This window comes from Leopardus geoffroyi, chromosome B4 (genome assembly GCF_018350155.1).
Source record: "Leopardus geoffroyi isolate Oge1 chromosome B4, O.geoffroyi_Oge1_pat1.0, whole genome shotgun sequence".
Classification (NCBI taxonomy): domain Eukaryota; kingdom Metazoa; phylum Chordata; class Mammalia; order Carnivora; family Felidae; genus Leopardus; species Leopardus geoffroyi.
In genome coordinates this window covers 89,926,420-89,948,546 of record NC_059341.1, presented here as the reverse complement: position 1 = coordinate 89,948,546, position 22,127 = coordinate 89,926,420, and the positions used below count along the sequence as shown (strand labels likewise).

Sequence of the window (22,127 nt, the reverse complement as noted above, 5' to 3'; positions counted from 1 at the left end):
ACTTATTAAAATTTTATAAGCTCCATGAGTTTGTTCACATTAGATTCAAGCTCTAACTACTCAAGCTTTTTGTTCTAAGTAGTTTACTGTTAGTGTACTTGTGCATGGTTTTTAATAAGGCATGAAAGAAAATGATGGCTTTTTTTGCAGAGCCTTTTATATAATCCCTAAGTGCAGCAGAATGTTGTCTTCTTCTTTTTTTTTTTTTTTTTTTTAAAGTAAATTCTAACCCCAACGTGGGGCTCAAACTCACAACTCTAAGATCAAAAGTCACACATGCTAGGGGCGCCTGGGTGACTCAGTCGGTTAAGTGTCCCACTCTTGGGTTTCAGCTCGGTCATGATCTCATGGTTTTGTGGCTTTGAGCCCTATGTTGGGTTCTACACTGACAGTGTGGAGCCTGCTCGAGATTCTCTGTCTTCCCCTTTCTCTGCCCTTCCCCTACTCACGCTGCCTCTGTCTCTCTCGAGATAAGTAAATTAAAAAAAAAAAAAAAAAAAAAAAAAAAAAAAAAAAAAAAAGTCACACACTCTACCAACCGAGCCAGCCAGCTGCCCCTTTTCTACATCTTTTAAACAGCATTGACTAGACAGGATATTCTCAGTGCTAGTTAACTAGGTTTTTGTTTTTATGTGTTCTAATCCTGGTTGGGGACAGAGTTCACACACATTGCTGTGTGCCAATTTACTGAATGGACAATAGTCCCCTTTTCCTTACCCTTTTCCCTTCTCCAATACTTACATCCTAGGTCTGTACCTGTATTACCCCTCTACTTGTGCAACCTGTGTGTGTCAATGAATCCCTCTTTCAAAATACAGTCTCCCAAGAAAAGCAAACTACTGTCTACAAGTAAGTATGCTTTCTAGTAATAACACAGGCATATGATTGGCTGCTAGGTGATTATCTAGTTCATCCAGGATTAGATCAGAATGCAGTAAAAAATGAACACAGGGAAAGTGAATAGGAGCAAAGAATTTTCCCTTCTACACCCGAGAAAGCATAGTGCAAGTGCCATCTTAAACTCCAATGATAAAATCATGTTATTACCTGGGTCTTCTGCTAACAAGAACAGTACTAAAATTCATCAGTGTGGTAGGTCCCTAGGAGTATTCTTCAAGGACTGTGGAACACAATCCAAAAGATTCATTAAAAGAATTGTTATTTATTAGAAGAATTCATGGTAAGTATTTTTTGGTATGACCACCATTCAGACCATCAAAAGATTGAAATTTAATTTCAATTTGTTTAAGGTCGGCTGGAAAATAGTCATACCTGCATATATTATCCTTTGCAGGGACTTTTTGCAAACCTAAAATAAGTTTAGAGGATCTAAAGACAAATCTCAGAACTATGTATGGTTAGAATAAATCATGTGTCTGATTTGACAGAGTCAACTATTTGCAAACTCACAACCTAAGAACTTTTCTGAACTTATTAGTGCCTGTATCAGTGTCTTAAGTTAAATCTCACAAACACAGGGAGACATTTATCCAAACGCTTTGGATGGACAACATTCAAGGTATTCAATAGTCTGGCCTTCTCTTATTTTCAGACCTAACCCTACATGGTTTTACATATACTCTAAACCCTAAACTAGACCTCATGATCAGGAACTGGCTTTCCAGCCCTCATTCATCTGCTTATGCCTTTCCTTCTTCCTAGAATGTACTTTTCATGGTACATGTAAAAATCTTACCTACTTTAAGGCATCACTCAAACATCTTCTACCCTGCAAAACATTCCCTGATCTTGAGCCTTCCTTAATAAAGTATGATCTCCAATTTCTGAATGCTCATAGCATTTTTGCCTTACTCGCCTTAGTAAGACCCATCATCATGTCTTGTGTATGGTAGGAACAACAGCATCCACTGCATAAGTGAGTAATTTTAGTCATCTTTAAGCAGGAGTGTCAACAGTTAATTGAAGAGAAAAAAAAAAAAAAAAAAAGGAAAGCGACTGGTTTCACCAACTGGTCAACGGTACCTTGGCCATTACCTTCTTTTATTCAAAATGAAAACCATTTCAACGATGCAGAAACCAACACCCAGAGTAGTTATGAGATGAGGGAAGGGCGACCAGTCTCATTTCAAGAATATTATCCTACATATGTTCTATCACCTCCTGCCCATTAATGGTGGAATTTTTCAGTCAACCCACAGTACAAACGTGAATCATCTGCCAAAGACTACGAAAATAAAACTACCAACATTACTTCATTATTGATGAAGAAACACACTGTGATAATTATAAAAGATTTCCTTTTCGCAACTGGGTTATTTCTCACTTAAAAACAAAAGGTGGGGGGAGGGGGAACACGGACTATACAAATACACTGGAATTACGTTAGAAACATAAACCAGACATTAGCTACTAATTAACAGTAAGAGGCATACGAATATAGGGGCACCTGAGGGGCTTAGTCAGCTGAGCTTCTGCCTCTTGATTTTGGCACAGGTGATCCCAGGTTTGTGAGATCGAGCCCCGCGCTGGGCTCCATGCTGAGTGTGGAGCCTGCATTAGGTTCTGTCTCTCTCTCTGCCCTTCTGCCCCATTTGCACTCTCTCGCGCTCTCTCTCTCTAAAAATTAAAAAAAAAAAAAAAAAAATGTATACAAACATAAACCAAAAAATCTACAGAATATTTGGAAAACATTTAAACAAAAGTCATCTGGCTACATTCATCTTCAAATGCAAAAATGGCATTACGTAATACTCAAAAGTGCCTGTCTAGTGCCACATGCTGCTTTTTCATCGGCGACACTCCTGACACTCCTTTTTTTCCTTCTTATCTCAATGAATATAATCATCTTTTCAGTAATGCAATCGCAAACAATTCACTCAGTCACTCCCAACAAAAGTGAGGTACTTTGATTTCCTTCTTCTGAGACACTAAAAAGTGGATATAACCTATTTCCTCACAATTCATCAGGGACTCCCGTTCTTCCAGCCCGACTGCGTTCACAACTAAAAAGGGAGGAAAGTGACACCTAACATTTAGAGAGCTCTGAATAGAAAGGCCTCACAATTTTGCATTTTGGGTGTTTTGAAATTTCTATTCTTTATCATCTCAACTTCGAGGAGTGCTTTCCCCCCCTGGAGCATTTTAGATATGCAATATTTCACTCAGAAAAAGAAAAAAACGATGTGAATAAAAAGAGGTAGTCTCAGGGCTCCCTCTTGAATGTTAGGATTCTGTTACTTGTCCATGTAAATAAAACGAAGTGAACAATTTTTATGGACATTCACTACTAAGTTGATCTTTTCTGCTTTCTCTGGAAAGGCATCCAGTGCTACTGGAAATGGAGAAAATAAAGTCCAGCCTGTTACACAGCACCATAATTACTGGAAATTGAGAATATTATAATACCATACAGCATTGCTCATCGAAATACCGTTTTTTTAAAAAACTGATGTATTGGTGATTTTCCACTTCAGCTACATATTAGAATCATTTGGGGAGCTTAAAAAAATCCCCTGCAATACCCAAACCCCACCCCAGACCCATCATATCAGAATCCCTTGGAATGGAGCCCAGGTATTGTTAGAACTTTTCTCAGGTGATTCTCATGTGCAGCCAGGGACAAGAACCTGGGGGTACTGTTGTGAAGGTCAGAGTGTTTTATTTTAAAATTTTATTTAACAAGAACTTAAAAACCACTACCAAACAATCTAACTCAATTCTCACAACCACCTTATAAAGGTAGACACGGATTTCAATCCCCTTTGACTAATGAGGAAACTAAAGCAGACGTTAAACGATTCACCAAAGGTCCCAGGGGCAATGAACTGTACAACCAGGATTTGCATCCAGGTAATCTGGCTCCAAATCCCAGCTCTTGAATGCTGTGCTGGACTCCTTCTCCCAGAGAGAATTCATCTACAAAAAATCGCACAGATCTTAGGCATTCAGTTCAACGAGTTTTTACAGGTGTATGTACCCATGTACCTGCACCACAGTATTTAAAACACTTTCGTGGTTGGGACGCCTAGGCGGCTTAGTTGGTTAAGTGCCCGACTCTTGATCTCGGCTCAGGTCACAATCTCAGGGTTGTGAGTTCAAGCCCTGTGTTGGGTTTGAAGCCAAACTTTAAAAAGAGAAAAGGGGAAAAAGAAAAAGAAAACAAAGCACTTTCATGGTTTCAAGATTCATCCATGTTGTTCCGTACAGGAGTATTTCTCTCTCTCTCTGCTATGATAGTATGGATACACCAATATTTGTTTATTCAGTTATTTGTTGAAGAACATTTTATATCCATTGTTTCCATTTGGGGCTATTATGAATAAGGCTATGAATATTCTGATTCAAATCTTTTTGAGGATATGTTTTCTCATGGTTAAATGCACAGGAGTGAAAGTGCTGAATCATATGGTAGGTATGTATTTCACTTTATAAGAAAAGGTCAAATCACTTTCCAAAGTTGGATCTACCCTTTCACACCCCCATCAGCAATGCACAGCCCAGAGTGCCTTTTAGGGAAGAGCATGCTGCTATCTTCATAGCACAAGGCATCCCGAAGGAGAAGTCGTTTAGAATTGGACAATGATTTGCTATTTGACAAAAAAATAAATAAAAAAGAGAAGGAAAAGGAAAATACAACCTACACACCATCACCACCACCACCAGTATTTGTCCTACAGGAGCATACTGAGAGTAGGCATTTGAAAACGCCAGTGTTCCTAGACATCAAGGGAAACAAAACAAGGGGAAAAACCTATATATCTTCAAGTGAGGCATATGTATAGGCCTCACAATGCATTTTAACATATTAAATGCATACAGGCTCTGAAAAGCCGAAAGCCCAATAGTAAGGAAACAGTAGGGAAATCAATCAACTAGTTAGCCATGTTTAACCCAGCTGATCTCACGGGTCCCCATCACCCGATTCTCTAAGTAAAGAGATACAATGCAGGCTATGGTGTTTCCAATATTATAATGTTTGGGAGAGAATGAGAGCAATTACCTCCGCCTGAGAAGACTGGGCAGGAGTTCATGAAGGAGGTAATATTTTATATGGCTCTTGCTGGACAATAAGGTCTTGGGCATAAATGAACACTCTGCCGAAAGGACTGGGTCACTGTGAGTTAAGGAAGAATGAGGTCAGATATGGGGACTCTGCAGTTTCCCCTGTAAATAGGAGGACGGGATCTCTAAACATGTCGGCTGGTTGGCCTGCTGGTCACCAACAGTACCACAAGTAGCAATCCAGTCAGTCAACAAACTATGTTTACCAAGTACGAACTATGAGCCAGCCAGCGACCTAAACAAACGTACCAAACAAACGTTTACCAAGTACAAACTATGGGCCAGCCAGGGACCACACCAGGCATGACGGAACAGTGAGGCCCGCTCTTGTGGATCTTACAGTGCAGTAGGGGTGTGCGGCTGCTTACAGAGAGTAGGTTCTAGAACTCTAGAATTGGAATGGATGACCATCGAGTCTCTTGAGCCATAAGAGCAGAATCTATTCAAGAATTCCAGAAAAAAATAAGAGACATGAAAACGAAATATGTATGTATTTGGTCAATGATCCCTCATTACTATATAATATATTGGGTGCAGGTAGAGTGGAGTTATGTGAAAAAGAGAAGTGTGAGGTGTTAGAAAAATATCCAGGGGGGGCACCTGGCTGGTTTAGTCAATAGAGCACACAACTCTTGATCTTGGTGTTGTGAGTTCAAGCCCCATTCTGGGTGTGGAGCCTACTTTAAAAAAAAAAAAAAAAAAAAAAGTGGGGGGGGGGGTGGTGCCTGGGTGGCTCAGTCAGTTGAGCATCTGGCTTCGGCTCAGATCATGATCTCGCAGTTTGTGAGTTCGAGCCCCGCGTCGGGCTCTGTGCTGACAGCTCAGAGCCTGGAGCCTGCTTCAGATTCTGTGTGTGTGTGTGTGTGTGTGTGTGTGTGTGTGTGTGTGTGTGTGTGTGTCTCTGTTCCTCCTCCATTCATGCTCTGTCTCTCTCTCCTCTGGAAATAAACATTAAAAAAAATATATATATATAAATATAAATATAAATATAAATATATATATATATATATATATATTTTTTTTTTTTTTTTAAATATCCAGGTAGATATGCTTGGGAAACAGAATGAAATTTTAGATGAAAGGTTTGGGTTCATTAAAAGGCAATATGATAAATGGAATAATTTCAATATTATTGGCAACTCTTCTATTTCAATCCTATGAAAACCATGACAACATTAGATTTGTAAACCAAAACAAGTGTAAATCTTAACCCAGAAAGAAAGCAGAGCTCAGATTCAGGAGGTGGACAAAGTTGGTCTGAATCTCAGCTGGACCACTTGCAACTTGGGTGACTGTGGCGAAGGAACTTAAGCTCTCTGAGCCTCACTTTCCTCATGTGTAAAACTGGGATGATTATATTCACATCCTCCCCAGGGATGTTATCCAGATTGAAGGACACTGAACAGCAAGCTATGTGTCTAACACACAATCCCAGCTCAGTAACTCTTAGCTATTATTTATATTTAGAAAAATCCACACTTGCTTGTGGTTAAATTAGTGTGAGGGAAAGAGAATCATGTACAACACCAAGGTACCGTCAATATACACTGTCCAATTTTTAGCATGTGAAATGAAACTAAATTTGGAGGAAAGGATTGCAAGGGAAATCCTTTGAAACTTCAGCCAAGTTGTGGTTCTTGATCCAAACGGAATTTTCACTTGCCACACAGACCATCTTAGTAACACGTGCAGTATTTCATACAAAAAATAACTCCTTTCTTCCCCCTCTTGACTTTCCTCCCTTCTCTTTTCTTCCTTGCTGGACTTTCTTATTTCTGTTAATAACATGTTGGCGACTGTGAAAATTAGGTAACATAAATTCTCAGTAAATGTTAGCACTTCCCTTAATTTTTCTTTGCTGTAACACTTTCCCAGAAAATTTGAATTCTAGGTTACTGAGAATGATATGATGAGGTCACTTATAAATTTTAATTTCCACAGTGCAGGGATACCCTAATTGGCACAATTTTAATAATGAAGGTTTTTCAAGGTATGCAAATATTAGCAGTATTTTTCTTCCTCTAATTTAACTTAAAACCCATCAAAATTAAGATGCTGTATATCCACTTATTTTTCCAAATGATCATGCAATAAAAATGGAAAGGCCTAGCATTCAACTGCCTTGATGAGAAATGAAGTTGTTCATGTGGGAAGCAAATAGTTCATAATAAAGAATGAGAGTGATGTCAGCAGCAGATTCAACTGGAATACATGAATGCTGGTATGATGTGCATCTAAAGCAGCCCATCTTTGACTCTGGACTGGAGATGGCAGGCCACTTAATCTGAAACAGTTTCTGCTGCTAAATCAAGATCCAGGCAAAAGTCACACGTACTTTAAATCATCTGTTCTTTCAAGCATTATGGACACACAGGATAACATCAACTACGGTGACAGTCATCCCTCCTGCCCCATGCCACAATGATACCACTTAAGAGCTATAAATAGCTCTCAACCAGATGGGATGGCTTGGCTCAAGCTGTGATCGGATTTTTTTAAACAATAGTTTAAAAATAATTAATTCCTCATTTCAGTCATTCATCTGGCAAATATTTATTGCCTCAGTACTGTGCACCAGGCACTGGAAAGACAGTGCCAAAAAGCGCAAAGTCCCTTGGAGGCATTCATACATTTTACAAGTTTCACATCCTCAAAAGAATGGTTCTCAAGAAGCCACAAAGCAACCAAATAACATCAATGGGGATGACCCCTCTGTGAGTTCCCCAAATTGCTCCCTACTCAATCCTCAGTAACAGGTGGCACCAGCTGAAAGAGTAACGTCAACAAAGCCACTACTCATTTAAGCAACAAAGTTCATGAAGGCATGATTTTGTCAGTCCTATACACTTTTGTTACCAGAACAATTTCAAATATTTTTATAAGTTTATATAATATGAAATAATATAATAGATGTATATTATACTAACATAAAACAAAAATATCAGCTTCTCCAAAAAAGTGTTTGTGTGATGCCTAAGTTACAAGATTTACTAAAATATTTAATCAGGGAACACATCATAATCAGGAAAAAATAGAGAATTAGTGATCTGCTTAATTCCTGATCACATGCAGCACTAGGTGGAGATGGAGGGTGCCTTACAGAAACCCAACTTAAAAGAAACAGGATGCCTACTTTATCCGAGGCTTAATCAGAAGAATCTAAAACATCGAGGCACCTCACAGGTAAAATTAGCATGGCAACAAAAATCTGAGGACAAAGGAGCTCACACTTTGTCACATATCAAATTGTATAATAGGAGTCTCACACTGTTAGGGAGTTCAAGTTCCCAATTACTTTAGCTGAAGAGCCAAGGGTACAAACTGTAGCCTTTTCTTGAGACTTTGCCTGAAATTAAACTTTTTTTTTTTTTTTTTTTAAAGAGAAGAAAGCCAATGTTCTCTCTTCTCAGTTTTGTTTTTTTTTTTTCAACGTTTATTTATTTTTGGGACAGAGAGAGACAGAGCATGAACGGGGGAGGGGCAGAGAGAGATGGAGACACAGAATCGGAAACAGGCTCCAGGCTCTGAGCCATCAGCCCAGAGCCTGACGCGGGGCTCGAACTCACGAACCGCGAGATCGTGACCTGGCTGAAGTCGGACGCTTAACCGACTGCACCACCCAGGCGCCCCTGAAATTAAACTTTTGACAGCCATCTTGTATACTTTTTCTGTAACACTAAGAAACTCAAAGGAGACTTATCAAACTGTCTTAGCCTAATAAGGGAGGAAATTATCTTGATTATATTATTCAAGGAATTTAAAAATGGGCATTTGGAGGTACATAATTTTGATCAGAGAGACAGAATGAAGCTAGCTATTAAATACCATCATAATTATGTACCCAAGAAACTAAAATCTCAAATTTTTCTCTCCTTTACAGGAAGTAAAATTTTTTTGATATGACTGGTAAAAAAATATTGAGAACTATTTCCATATTCTAATCATCCCTTGAAAAAAAAATACCAAAATACAAAGGTGTGAAGATTTAGAAGCCTTTATAAAATAATGTAAGCATAGAATATATAGTAACATGGATAAGATATACATGTAAATATATCTGTATCTCTCCACAAGTATATAAACCTATGAATAGAAAAAAATGTTACCAAAAATGTGGCACAGTTTGATCTCATTTTAGGAAAATTATACAGGCACAAATAAACTAGTGGGGTTCTATAAAATATTAACAGTGTTACCTCTGAGCGATGAAATTCACATTTTATTTACGGATTAGCCGATATAGGATTTCACACTTAAGTAGATGAAACTTCATGAATTAGAGTAGCAAACACAGTGCAGGTGTCCTGCAGCAGATACCATAAAATGTTCTATTATCCGGTTACTCTGTGGGTTGCCCCAGTTGATGGGATTTTTTTTTTTTTCCCACCATGATTAAGTGTACTCTTGAATCCCCATCTCCTATTTCACCCATTCCCCTCCCCACCTCTCCTCTGGTAACAGCAATCAGTTTGTTCTCAATAGTTAATCTGTTTCTTGGCTTGTCTCTTTTTTTTTCTTTGCTCATTTGTTTTGTTTCTTAAATTCCACATATGAATGAGCGCATATGGGATTGGTCTTTTTCTGACTCATTTATTTCACTTAGCATTATACATTTTCTCTATCCATGTCATTGCAAATAGCAAAATTTCATTTTTCATGGCTAAATAATATTCTCTCTCTCCCTCTCTCTCTCTCTCTCTCTCTCTCACACACACACACACACACACACACACACACCCCACATCTTCTTTATCCATTCATCTATCCACGGAGACATGGGCTGCTCCCATAGTTTAGCTAATACAAACAACATTGCAGAAAACAAAGGGGTGGATGTATCCCTCTGAATTAGTGTTTTTGTATTTTGGGGGTAAATAGTACTGCAGTTACTGGATCATATGGTACTTCTATCTTTAACATTTTGAGGAACTTCCATACTGTTTTCCACAGTGACTGCACCAGGTGGCATTCCCACCAACGGTGCAGGAGGGTTCCTTTTCCTCCACATCCTCACCAAAACTTGTTTCTGGTATTGTTAATTTTAGCCATTCTGACAAGTATGAGGTAGTATCTCACTGTGGTTTTGATTTGCATTTCCCTGATGAGTGGTGTTGAGCATCTTTTCCTGTGTCTGTTGGCCATCTGTAGGTTTTCTTTGGAGAAATGCCTGTTCGTGTCTTCTGCCCCTTTTTAAATTGGATTGTTTTTTATGTGTTGAGTTGTATCAATTCTTTATAGATCCCAGACACTAACCCTTACTGGACATGTCACTGGCAAATACCTTCTCCTATTCAGTAGGTTTTCTTTTAGTCTTGTTGATCGTTCCCTTCGCTGTGCAGAAATTTTTTATTTTTATGTAGTCCCAACGGTTTATTTTTGCTTTTATTTCCCTTGCCTCAGGAGAAATAATCTAGAAAAATGTTGCTATGGCCTATGTCAGAGAAATTACTGCCTGTGCTCTCTTCAAGGATTTTTATGGTTTCAGGTCTCACGTTTACATCTTTAATCCATTTTGAGTTTGTTTTTTGTGTACGGTGAAAGACAGTAGTCCAGTTTCACACTTTTACATGTGGCTGTGCAGTTTTCCCAGCACCATTTGTTGGAGGGACCATCTTTTTCCCCTTGTACATTCATTCCTCCTTTGTCAAAGATTAATTGACCATCTAATTGTGGGTTTATTTCTGGGTTTTCTGTTTGATCTCCTTTCTAAAAGGAACTCACAGCCCAGAGAAAAGGTTAACTTCAATGACATAAATGAGAGGAGTAGATACAGACAGAATATACAGGAGGTTCTTGATTATTAAGTCTTCAGTGAAGTATTGATCAAGTGACAAGTCTTAACATGTATGCCCCCTTTTAGTAATCAAATGAACCTACTCCTAGGGCTGACTAGAAGTTCATTCACTCACTCATCACACATTCACTGAGTTCCTACTCTATAGCAGGCTCTGTATTACTGGCGCTGAGTATCAAAAACGACATCATGTCTTTCCCTCAAAGAGCTCACAGTCCATTTGGAGAGACAACTAAACAGATGCACACCAGGCAACATATGCCCAGAGTAGCTCAGGAGCACAGAGGAGGGGCACTTGATCTAACCTGGGGCGACTGCAACCAGCTTGGAGTTGCCGGAATGTGAAGGATAACTTGAGAAATGTTAAGAGATGATGCTGGAAAAGTAGGTTGGGGTAGAATCATGGGAGGCCTACTCTATTTTGATAAAGAATTAACACTTTTTCATTGCGTGGATAATAGGGGCATATTTAAAAGATTTTACTGGTCAAGTTACATGCCGCATTAAGACAGACTTCATTCATTCTAGGGCATCACTAATGTAAAACGTTTGTAACCTATAAATGCTATTGAAATGCTTACGATCTCCTACCATCCTCCTTTCTATTTGCGCATTCGCCCTGGAATGATGAACAGAATATTCTCAGTTAAGAGCTGTGTCCACAGATTTCTTAGACTAGATTAGAAAATTTCTTAGATCAGAAATAATTTATTCTTGATTTCACGTAAACACTAAATGCGAGGTTGTGACTGATAACGAAGTCTAAAACAGCCCTCCCATTTCCTCCCATAACTCATAGAATAGAGCCTAAAACAGTGTTGACCATGGGCTCCCAGGCCTAGGAGACCTAGTGCCTGCCTTTCTTCCCCACCTCTTCTCCCCTGGCTCACTTCTCTCTCTTCACAACTGTCCTTGCTGCTGCTCCTCGGATAGTGTCTACCTCTGAAATGTTGCCCTGACATGTTCTACTACCACAGTCTGGCATGGCTTGCTCCTTCCTTTTATTCAAATTTCTCCTCAAAATTCACCTTCTCAGAGACTCCATCATTATTGGGGAAATGCCAATGGAGACCACATGGAACATATCACTCGTGACCACGAATGAGTTACTTAATTTCATTGTGTCTTAGTATCCTCATCTATAAAACAGAGTAATGGGGCGACTATGATTACTTAAGAAAGAACTTAATTACAGAGCGCTAAAGGTTGATGGAGGGAGGTGGGTGGAGATGGGCTGAGTGACGGGTATTAAGGAGGGCACTTGTTGTGAGGAGTACTGGGTGCTGTATTACTCTAAGTGATGAAACACTAAATTCTACCCCTGAAACTAATATTGCACTATATGTGAACTAACTAGAATTTAAGTAAAAACTTGAAACAGGAGGGAGGGAGGGAAGGGAGGAGGGAAGGAGGAATTTAGCTCTTTGTCACAAAATTATTATTATACGATAAAAACATCATTTCCCCCCATAAAAGATGTCCATCTCAGTGGCTGTAAGCAATTGGAATTCCTTAGGCAGTTTTTCTATGACCCGTTTCCTCCACACCCAATTTTAAAACATGAACCAATTTGGAATCCTATAGTTATTTCTGTAGTTTGGTCAAACTAAAGATGTGCTAGGAAAATCTTGCAACCACCAAACTTCCAGTGAGGACAGCACAATTTAATCTTGCCTTGGCCCTAGCCACCAACTTAGAGGAGACCAGCCAGATGAGAAGAGTAAAAATAGCCCCTGCCATCTATTGAGGGCTTCCTCTAAGCTAAACAACTTAGACACATCATCTCGCTGATTCTTCACAACTAGCTTGGGGAGTCAGCATGGCCAAGAACTCCAGCAAGCAACTGTTGTATTGTGAACTGTTTTGAACTCTGGGCCTGAGCAGGTCCTGCTGTGGAGATGATATTCAGATAGTAATTAGCAATTCTTGAGAGGAGATTTGCACTGCACTACCAGCTATAATACATCCTTCTAAAACAAAACAAAAACACAAAAAGCAGAATCTGTCTTTCATATTCTAAATGATGATTTTACAGTAAAAATCCCAGGCCTTTAGTGCTGTGAAACCCATGTGGTCCCTTCTAAAAATTACTATAGCAACACCTCTAACTCAAAAGGATCAAACTCTGCAGTGCTGCTGGCTCATGATGATCCCAGCACACCCAAAATAAAGACGAACCTTTCACTGAATTAACCTATGTTTTTCCATCTGGACTATATAGCTAGGGACCCAGGGAATCCCTCCCTCCAGAGGGTCACACCCTCTTGGAGAGCTCTCGGTCCTTCTGAGAGACCTGTTCCAGCTCTGTATAGGCTAGGGATCCAGAGGACAGTCCAGGTGCTCCAATGACTTGAAAGAATCCCAGATGAGCAATAATACCGACTCATAACGATGACCCTTTATACAGTTCTTACTATATACTAGGCAGCATTTATTCTCCATGTCTTATACATATTCACTCATTTAATCTGCATGATTACTCCATGGGGTAGACATTAGGCTTGTAGTCTGACCAAATCCTGTAATTGAGACTTACAAAGGTGAACACGTGAGATCTATGTGCAAACTGTGCACAACAAGGTCAGGACCAGAGCAGAAATCCCCAAAGGCCCCCACTAGTAAGTCAGCGACTCCCAGGGGCCAGACCTCCTGAATTTGATCAGCCAGGACACCCCCTTTTCCAATCCACAATGCTATTTCCCAGAAGTAATAAACGAAGCAAAAGAACGCAAAGGAGTACTTAAATTTCATCACATCCCACACCTGGACTACTTCTCATCAAGTTTCTCGGCCTGCACGCAATTCTCAGACCTATCTTCTATCCCATCACTAATCATCCAGGGCATCCTACGCCTTCTGGGCTTTCAACATAGCCAAAACTTCCTCTTGAAACTTCTTCCTGTCTCCGATGTCTCCTGGTCATCTCCCTCTAGTCTCCCTATGTTTATAACACTCTGTGCAGGTTTCCTATCCCATGCAATTACTGGCTTGGTTTTTATTCTGTCCACCTCCTCTTTGAACTTTTAGCATCTTGAGACCACGGGCAACATTTGCTTTCCCAATGTCTGATAAAGAGCTGACTGGGCTGCCACAGACAAGCAATAATGTTTACTCACTGAATGACCTAAGGAAACCACCGCCCCCAACAGCATTTCTCACCATCCACCTAAACAATGCCCTCGTAGCACCAGTGGGATCCAGGAAGGATTAGAAAGGGAGGGGTCCCTGAACCAGAGGGAGCTGCCTGGTTAGTAATGAAGAACTTAACAAGAGAACCCTTTCTGGGAGCTCTGCTTCCAGCCCTGGAATTTAAACTTGCATCCTGTTCGGCGAAACAATAACCATCACTACCACCTATGACCAAAGCTTCCATTTAATCCTTGGGGACTTCTCACTTCATGAATATCCAAGTTCCTGAATAGCTTTTGAAGTTCAGTGAAAGGCTGCTCACAATGTTTTGAGCAGAGTTTCTGTTCTGAGAGTTACTTTTTCTCTTTGGGGTAAATCACATTTGGTTTTCCTTTATCCTTCTAATAAATGCTGTTTGTAAGGCTAGAGGCATTGAAGGTGAAGAGAGAAAGATACTCTAGAAGTTGTTAATCAATCCGGAATTTCTCCGGGTGCTTGTATGACCTCAGCGTTTTTCACATTTCCACAGGTCTCCTTGGAGACCGTTGCCATGATCACTCAGTGTCCCTGATGAAAAATCTTCAAAATGTGGATCGCTGCTTTTATGCTCTTTTAGCTCCTCTTTATTAGCTGTTTTGCCTTCACCCATAGTTTATTTCTCTATGAATGCAATCTACTCATTTTTTTTTTAATCCCATAATATTCCAAACAGAATACTCCCCTTCTTTTGGCTCCTCTGGAAATGCTCGTATTTGGAGTATGTTTGGCAGTCCATTAGGAGTATCATTATACTTTTAGGTTTCCTGATCTCCTGAATGAAAATCATTCATAGGACAGTCCACCTCTTTTCCAAAAATACTAATTTGCTCTAGAAGAAACTAAGCACCAACAATGAAAACACTCGACCTGTTGCATTATGTTGCTTATTTAACAAGCTTGGCTTGGAATATTTCAAGTTTTTTTTTTTTTTTTTTTTTTTTTTTAATGTATGTACCTTTTCTATTTCCCCTTTTGACTTAAGTTAATGTAAATATACTTTTATTTGGCTCTACATGCATTATTTCCTGGTGGCTGTTTCTTACAAATATATGAAAAAAGACAAAAAAACACTCAAAATCCTGAGTACTGTAACAAACCTGCCGAATAAATGGGGAAAGCTAAAATGCAATATCAGAAAACAGTTTTAGCACTGTCCAAGCAAGGTTAGCTGCCTTTACTGAAATCTAGCATTCAAATGTAAATTACAAAACGGATCATTCAGAGGGTTTTCCAAATCCTCATTAGGTAATCTGCAAAATAGGGAACCCATCTAGAAGAAAAATATATGGTAAATGGATCACAGACAGATAGTTGCAGTTTCCCTTAGCTACCCTATTTTTGAAAAGAGAAGCAACTCACAGGCAAAGACCAAGTCTTTGAAGGAGGGAATGGCTGTGAGCAGGGTTACTTACAATCATGTGAACAACAACAGGATACAAAGGCATTAGTACAGGTAATAAGTTAGAGAATGGAAATATTCTTGTCATATGAAAAAAAAAACCAGTGCCACCTAAATTTTGGCTAGTGATTTTTAATAGTAATATTAAAGTGTAGATTTTAGGGGCACCTGGGTGGCTCCGTCAGTTAAGTGTCCGACTTCAACTTGGGTCATGATCTCACAGTTGTGAGTTCAAGCCCTGCATCAGGCTCTGTGCTGACGGCTTGGAGCCTGGAGCCTGCTTCAGATTCTGTGTCTCCCTCTCTCTCTGCCCCTCCCCTGCTCGTGCTTGCTCTCTCTCTCAATAATAAACATTAAAAATAATTTTAATAAAATGTAAATTCTATAGTTAAACATTAGAAATTAATTCTTCTAAACCTATTTTAAACATTTCTTTAGCATATAGGGTTAAATCATAAGGGATCTAGGGAGACTGTATTAATGAATCAAGTGAGGTAGCTAAACACAAGAAATAAATAGCTGGAATTCATTCACTCGTTCACTCAATCAGCAACAATTATCAACCGTTCATTTTGTACCAAGCACTAGGGTGGGCATTTGGGATGCAAAAGTTAATGACCCTCAAGAATTTAGTGAGAGGGTACCTGGGTGGCTTAGTCAGTCAAGCTTCAGACTCTTGATTTCTGTTCAGATCCTCATCTCATGGTTCACGAGACTGAGTGCTGAGTTGGGCTGTGCTCTGACAGAGAGAAGCCTGCTTAGGATTCTCCCTCTCCCGCTCTCTGTTCCTCCCCCACTCATGCTGTCTGTCTCTCTCGCTCTCTCAAAAATAAATAAAACAAACAAACGAGAATTTAGTGAAAAAGAACCACAAAAGCACAAGTAAAACCTTGGATTGTGAGAACTTGTTCTGCGAGTGTTCTGCAAGACGAGCAAACATTTCTAATAGATTTTAACTTGATCAACGAGTGCCGTCTTGCAATACAAGTAGTACGTGATGCCAAACATCACGTGATCACAACTGAGCCCATGGTTCTTGAAATCTGCTTTGAAATACCAGTGCTTTGGGTTACGAGCATGTTTCTAGAAGAAATCACGCTCGCAAACCAAGGTTTTACTGTATAATAATTGAGGTACAAAGCAGATTATAATTCAGTGTTTAAAAAGGAACAAACAGGGGCGCCTAGGTGGCGCAGTCGGTTAAGCGTCCGACTTCAGCCAGGTCATGATCTCGCGGTCCGTGAGTTCGAGCCCCTCGTCAGGCTCTGGGCTGATGGCTCAGAGCCTGGAGCCTGTTTCTGATTCTGTGTCTCCCTCTCTCTCTGCCCCTCCCCCGTTCATGCTCTGTCTCTCTCTGTCCCAAAAATAAATAAACGTTGAAAAAAAAAAATTAAAAAAAAAAAAAAAAAAAGGAACAAGCATTGGGGCTCCTGGGGGCTCAGGCAGTTAAGCATCCAACTCAGCTAAGGTCATGACCTCAAAGTTCATGAGTTCGAGCCCCACACTGGGCTTTCTGTTGTCAGCACAGAGTCTGCTTCAGATCCTCTGTTCCACAACCCCCCCTCTGCCCCTCCCTCGACTGCACTCTCAAAAAGCAATTTTTTTTTAAAAAAAAGGGACAAATAACTGATATGAAAAACCGTTTTATGAAAGTTGCAGTTTCGCTGCTGTGGATATGAAATTCATTACTGTTGACACAAAAGTACTCTTCATGCAAAGATAAACCCTGTTCTCCAGGTACTTCTAGTCTACCATAGAGGAGAGATAAGAAACAATGACAACTAGTAATTCTCAAATTATCATGGGGAGGGGCCAGGTTCTTAAAATTTGAATCCTTCACAGACTGATACTTTTGAAAAAGATACCTAAAAAAAATGTAATAAGAATTCAAAATGCTTATTTTCAATTTTTGTATTTATTTCATGGAAGAACAGTAACATCTCAGTCCATGCACAAGCACTGTAATAAAGGATTATGGTGCTAAAACCAAAGTATATAAGGTACTATCACATAGAAAGAAATGAATGATCAGTTGTAAGGAGAGGCACAAACTTAACCTAAGGAAAATCTTTATGGAAGATGTGACCTTTGAACTAGGTCTTAAAAAAAATGGAGGATTCCCCAGAAAAATGCAGTGAGGGGTAGAAAGAAAACTCCAGGCAGAAGGAGCAACACATAGAGGCAGGAAAAGCAAGTATTTCCATTAAACTGAATGATGAGGGAAAGGCCAGTCAAGGAGGGGTTATAAGCTGAATTTGAACATTAGAAGCTGAATGGCCCCCATTTGGTGAAATTTCATAAAGACTGAAATAAGAAAACAATTGATTCCCTTACCAGGTGTTTAAAATATTATTACAGAAACAGCTCCAGTGACCATCTCAAGTGAATTTAAGCCCTTTGGGTGGGACTCATTAAACACCACCTTACACGTATGTATCTTCCTCTTTAGTGTTGCAGATAGCGAACCTTGGTCACAGCTTTAAAATGGAGAAAAATCACCATCATGCCAGACCTAGAGTCTTCAGATGTGGAGGGAGAGGGTTTATATTCCTCATCTAGGTTTTGGTTTAGATTTTTACTTCGCCAGCTTTCCTTGCAGATGGACAAAGCAGACAAGAATGTGGGCTCTGTCTAGTGCTGACTTTTACCTGCTCCCTGACCTGTGACAATTTACTCACCCCTCCAGTTTCCTCAACTACAGAAGAGGGATGGTGACAGTCCCCACCCCCCTACCCCCAGGGGTTACTGTACTAGGAGGATTAAATTAATACAAGTAAAGCACTCATAAGAGTGATCTGTGTCAATGAGTTAGTATCACAATAGCACTAAAAATAAACTAGATGGATGTGTAATATCTCACTGCCCCCCCAAACCCCACAGTGCCATTCATATAAGTACCCAAAAGTAATATCCCCAAATTCTAACCCTGTACATCATCCGCTATTTCTTCAACATCACTGTAAACCTAAACATGTATTACAGGTAGAGAAAATAGAGCTAATTATAGGCTTCGGAGTAAAATGACTAAGGCAAATCAATAGAGGAGCTTATTTTCCATCCTGATCCTACCTTAGTTATCCCTAAAATTAGAAGCCAGTACTTTGGGGTTATTGAAAGACACTTCCTCTGAGAGAGGAAACCGGAATGAGACACGACTGTTTAGGCAGGCTTTATTTGAAACATTTAGCACCTCTTCGAAATGCAAAGTAATCAAGGCGACGCGTAACTATTTTAAAGTCTGAGACGGTTGTCCAGAGTTCACTGAGAGTTTGACAACAACTGGGGACTACAGAATAAGAAATGTGGGGCCACTTCACACAGAAGCTCAGCAAGGGGATGGTGGAGTTTTGGGTCAGGAATGTAGGATTTTATCTTAATTTAGCAGCTGTTCAGCTGGTAGCAGCCAAATCGAGTGAAGCCTTTTCAGGGAGAGCAGTTTAGGCCACAGCCGTCCAGACGAAACACCACCACTACACGGATGGGCACAGAGGCTCCCCAATATCGGCACAAATTCCAGAGATACAGCCAAGGCTACTTTAGACTTCGCTGGCAAATCAGCAGAAATGTGGAGAACTCTAGAGGCCAGGGAGTTCCCTGGGCCGCCTTAAGGATGGTAAAGGCAATTTGCAAATGCTTTCAGTATCCTGGGTAATATTAAGCTTCCCCCTCCCCCCTCCCACCCCTTACACTGCAAATTATTGTCAAGTGTATTGTTTCTGGGGCCTATTCCTTTTTCCTCTGTTCTCCAAACACATCCACATCTTCACCCTGTATTTGTCAGGGCAAATGGAAAAGGTCTTTGACCCCAAATGTGGCCCTTTGAGACCAGTTTAGGCTGACCTCTCCACCATTCTCGCCTGCCCAAGAGCTGACCTACAGGAAGTAAATACAAGCATTGTTCCTTAAAAGCAAAAAATCATACTGGTTTTACCATCACCTGCAGAGAGAATACAAAAGCCCAAGAGAAAATATTATGATGTCTACAACTATGACCAACAACCTCACCACCATATAATTGCTATCATTATGTTTTTAACCTCTTAATTCTGCTTTGCTACCATGTCTCCTAGATATTGCTAAGACATTACCGTAAGGCTCCATCTATTTTTTTTTCCCTCAAAAATGTGCCATGACTTCAATGTGTTTCAAAATACCCAGTATTACTGTACCTGAAGAGAGGCTGCGGACAGTGGCATCTCAATGCTTACAAGTTCAAAATGGGGCCAAAGAGGGTAGGGAAGGAAGTGGGCTACCTGCTGTTAGTCTGGAATGATAAGTTTAATAATCAAGTAGTTAGAAGTATAGTCAACTAAAGAAAATAAAACAGTAGGTTACATACCAGTGACTAGGAGGTAGGAATAAATGCAGAACAGAAGGCACAGACGCTTTAGTTAAAATGATTAGGCTGCCAGAGATTGGGAAAACAATTTCCTGCTAATAATATCTGACTATATATCACTTCTTGGCCTTCTGGCTAAGATCAAGTGTAGTATCTGTTCTTATCAGTTTAATATCTGACTATAGAAATCACCTACTAAGTAGCAATAATCTTACCAAAATTACAACTTCCAAGTCTTCAGGTTAGATTTTGAACTTAACCTTGTTCAAGTCATTCGATCACCCAATCAAGCATTCATAAAACATCTCTTAATTATGCAACACTGCATCTGACTTCCTGGAGTAAATAAAAGATTCAAACCCCCTTCCTACAGAAATTTATACTCTGATGGTTAGTTTTCTGACAACTTGGATAGGATATAGTACCCACTAACTTAAACACTAATCTAGGTGTTGCTCTGAAGGTATTATGTAGATGCTTAACATCTATAAACAGCTGACATTAAGTAAATGAGATTAGCCTCCATAGTGTGTGGGCTGCAATTATTTGAAAAGCCAAATGGGCAAATACTAAAGGTTTCCCAGAGAGAAGAAGGAATTCTGCCTCAAGGCTACAGCGTCAATTCCTGCCTGAATTTCTAGCCTGCTCTCCTGCCCTATAGATTTTGAACCTGCAGAAAACTACACCACTATGGATTCTGTTTCCCTGGAGAACCTGGACTGATATGCATTCTTATAAACAATTAGAAGCAAACAGTAAATGGGAAGAACAAACTGCTATAAAGATGCCTTATAAAAGCATGTCCAAGAGCATACACTCAAGTATTTCCAGTATAATAGGATAATTTCTATCATGGAGCTAAGTACAAAAGACAGTAAGAATATAGAAGGGCTTATATTTGCCTAAGGTAGTTACAGACAGTCCAAAAGACCTTTCTTGAAAGGATACAAAGAGAATTTCTTACAGAAAAGGGAAAAGCACCCACAACTGAGAAGAAATGCTAGAATGCATAGTATATGTACTGAAGCATAAACTAAAAGATCAGAACAAAGGTCAAGGAAAGGAGCAAATGATAGGATAGGAGATAAAGTGGGTTGCATACAAAAGGCCATGTCTGCACGTGAGAAAGATAAGATCATGGAAGACAAGGCTTAAAGAGTACTAAGCCCTAAAAAGTCATAGCTGTTCAATTTTTGATTTGATAAATGCATAAATGAATGCTGTTAGCTTACATTAAATTGTTCTTCCTCTCATTTTAGCTACATCTTTACAGTAACAAGTTCAGCAATGTGGCAGGATACAAGATCAATATACAAAAATCAATTCTGTTTCTATATACTAACAGTGAGCCATCTGAAAACAAAATTAAGAAAATCCCATGTACATTATTACACAGCTAAAAGAATCTCTAGGAAAACTTTAACAAGTTTAACACTTTTGTGCCAAAAACTGTAAAACACTGTTGAAAGCTGTTAAAGATCCAAATAAATGAGAAAACAGTGCTTGTTCATTGATCTTAAGACTTATTATCTATAAGAAGGAAATACTACAGATTCAACACAATCCACATCGAAGTCTCAGTTTGATTTTTTGCAAAAACTAGTAAGTTGGTCCTAAAATTCATATGGAAATGAAAGCAACCCAGGATAGGACAAGAAATGAACAAAAAAGAACAACCTTCAAAAAACGAAGTTGGAAGACTTACACTTCCAAACTTACAACAAAGCTGTAAGAATCAAGACAGTGTGGTACTGGCATAAGGATATACATATATATCAATGGAAGAGAATAGAGTCCAAATACAAATCCTCACATTTGTGGCTAATTGATTTGCAACTGGGACAAGACAATTGAAATAGTCCTTTCAACCAATGGTGATGGACAACTAGATATGCACATGCGAAAGAATGCATTTGGATCTCCACCTCACATTTCACACAAAACAAAAAAAACGGATCAAAGACCTAAATGTAGGAACTAAAACTATAAAACTCCTAGAATACACAGTAAATATTTAGGACCTTGGTTTAGGCAATGGTTTCTGAAATATGGCACTAAAACCACAAGTGACAACAGCACAGGTAAGCTAGACTGAGACCCATCAAGAAAACGAAGACAATGCTCAGAATGGCAGAAAATATCTGCAAGTCATACATTTTACAAGGGATCTATACATAGGACATATAAACAATTCTTACAATTCAACAGTAAGACAAATAAGTCAGTTTAAAAATAGGCAAAGGGAGTGCCTGAGTGGCTAAGTCAGTTGAGTGTCTGACTTCAGTTCAGGTCACAATGTCAGTTTGTGAATTACAGCCCCGCGTTGGGCTCTCTGCTTAGAACCTGAAGCCTCCTTCAGATTCTGTGTCTCCCTCTCTCTCTTCCCCTTCCCTGCTCATGCTTGC

General features: G+C 39.5%; 1 protein-coding gene and 1 pseudogene across 3 annotated transcripts in view; one reads left to right on the top strand and one right to left on the bottom strand.

Annotated features, from left to right (window-relative positions):
- The window catches only part of SRGAP1 (SLIT-ROBO Rho GTPase activating protein 1), a 287,997-nt gene that overhangs the window by 198,687 nt on the left and 67,183 nt on the right, over positions 1 to 22,127 (bottom strand). The window lies entirely within an intron of this gene.
- LOC123592358 lies at positions 19,838 to 19,953 on the top strand (annotated as a pseudogene).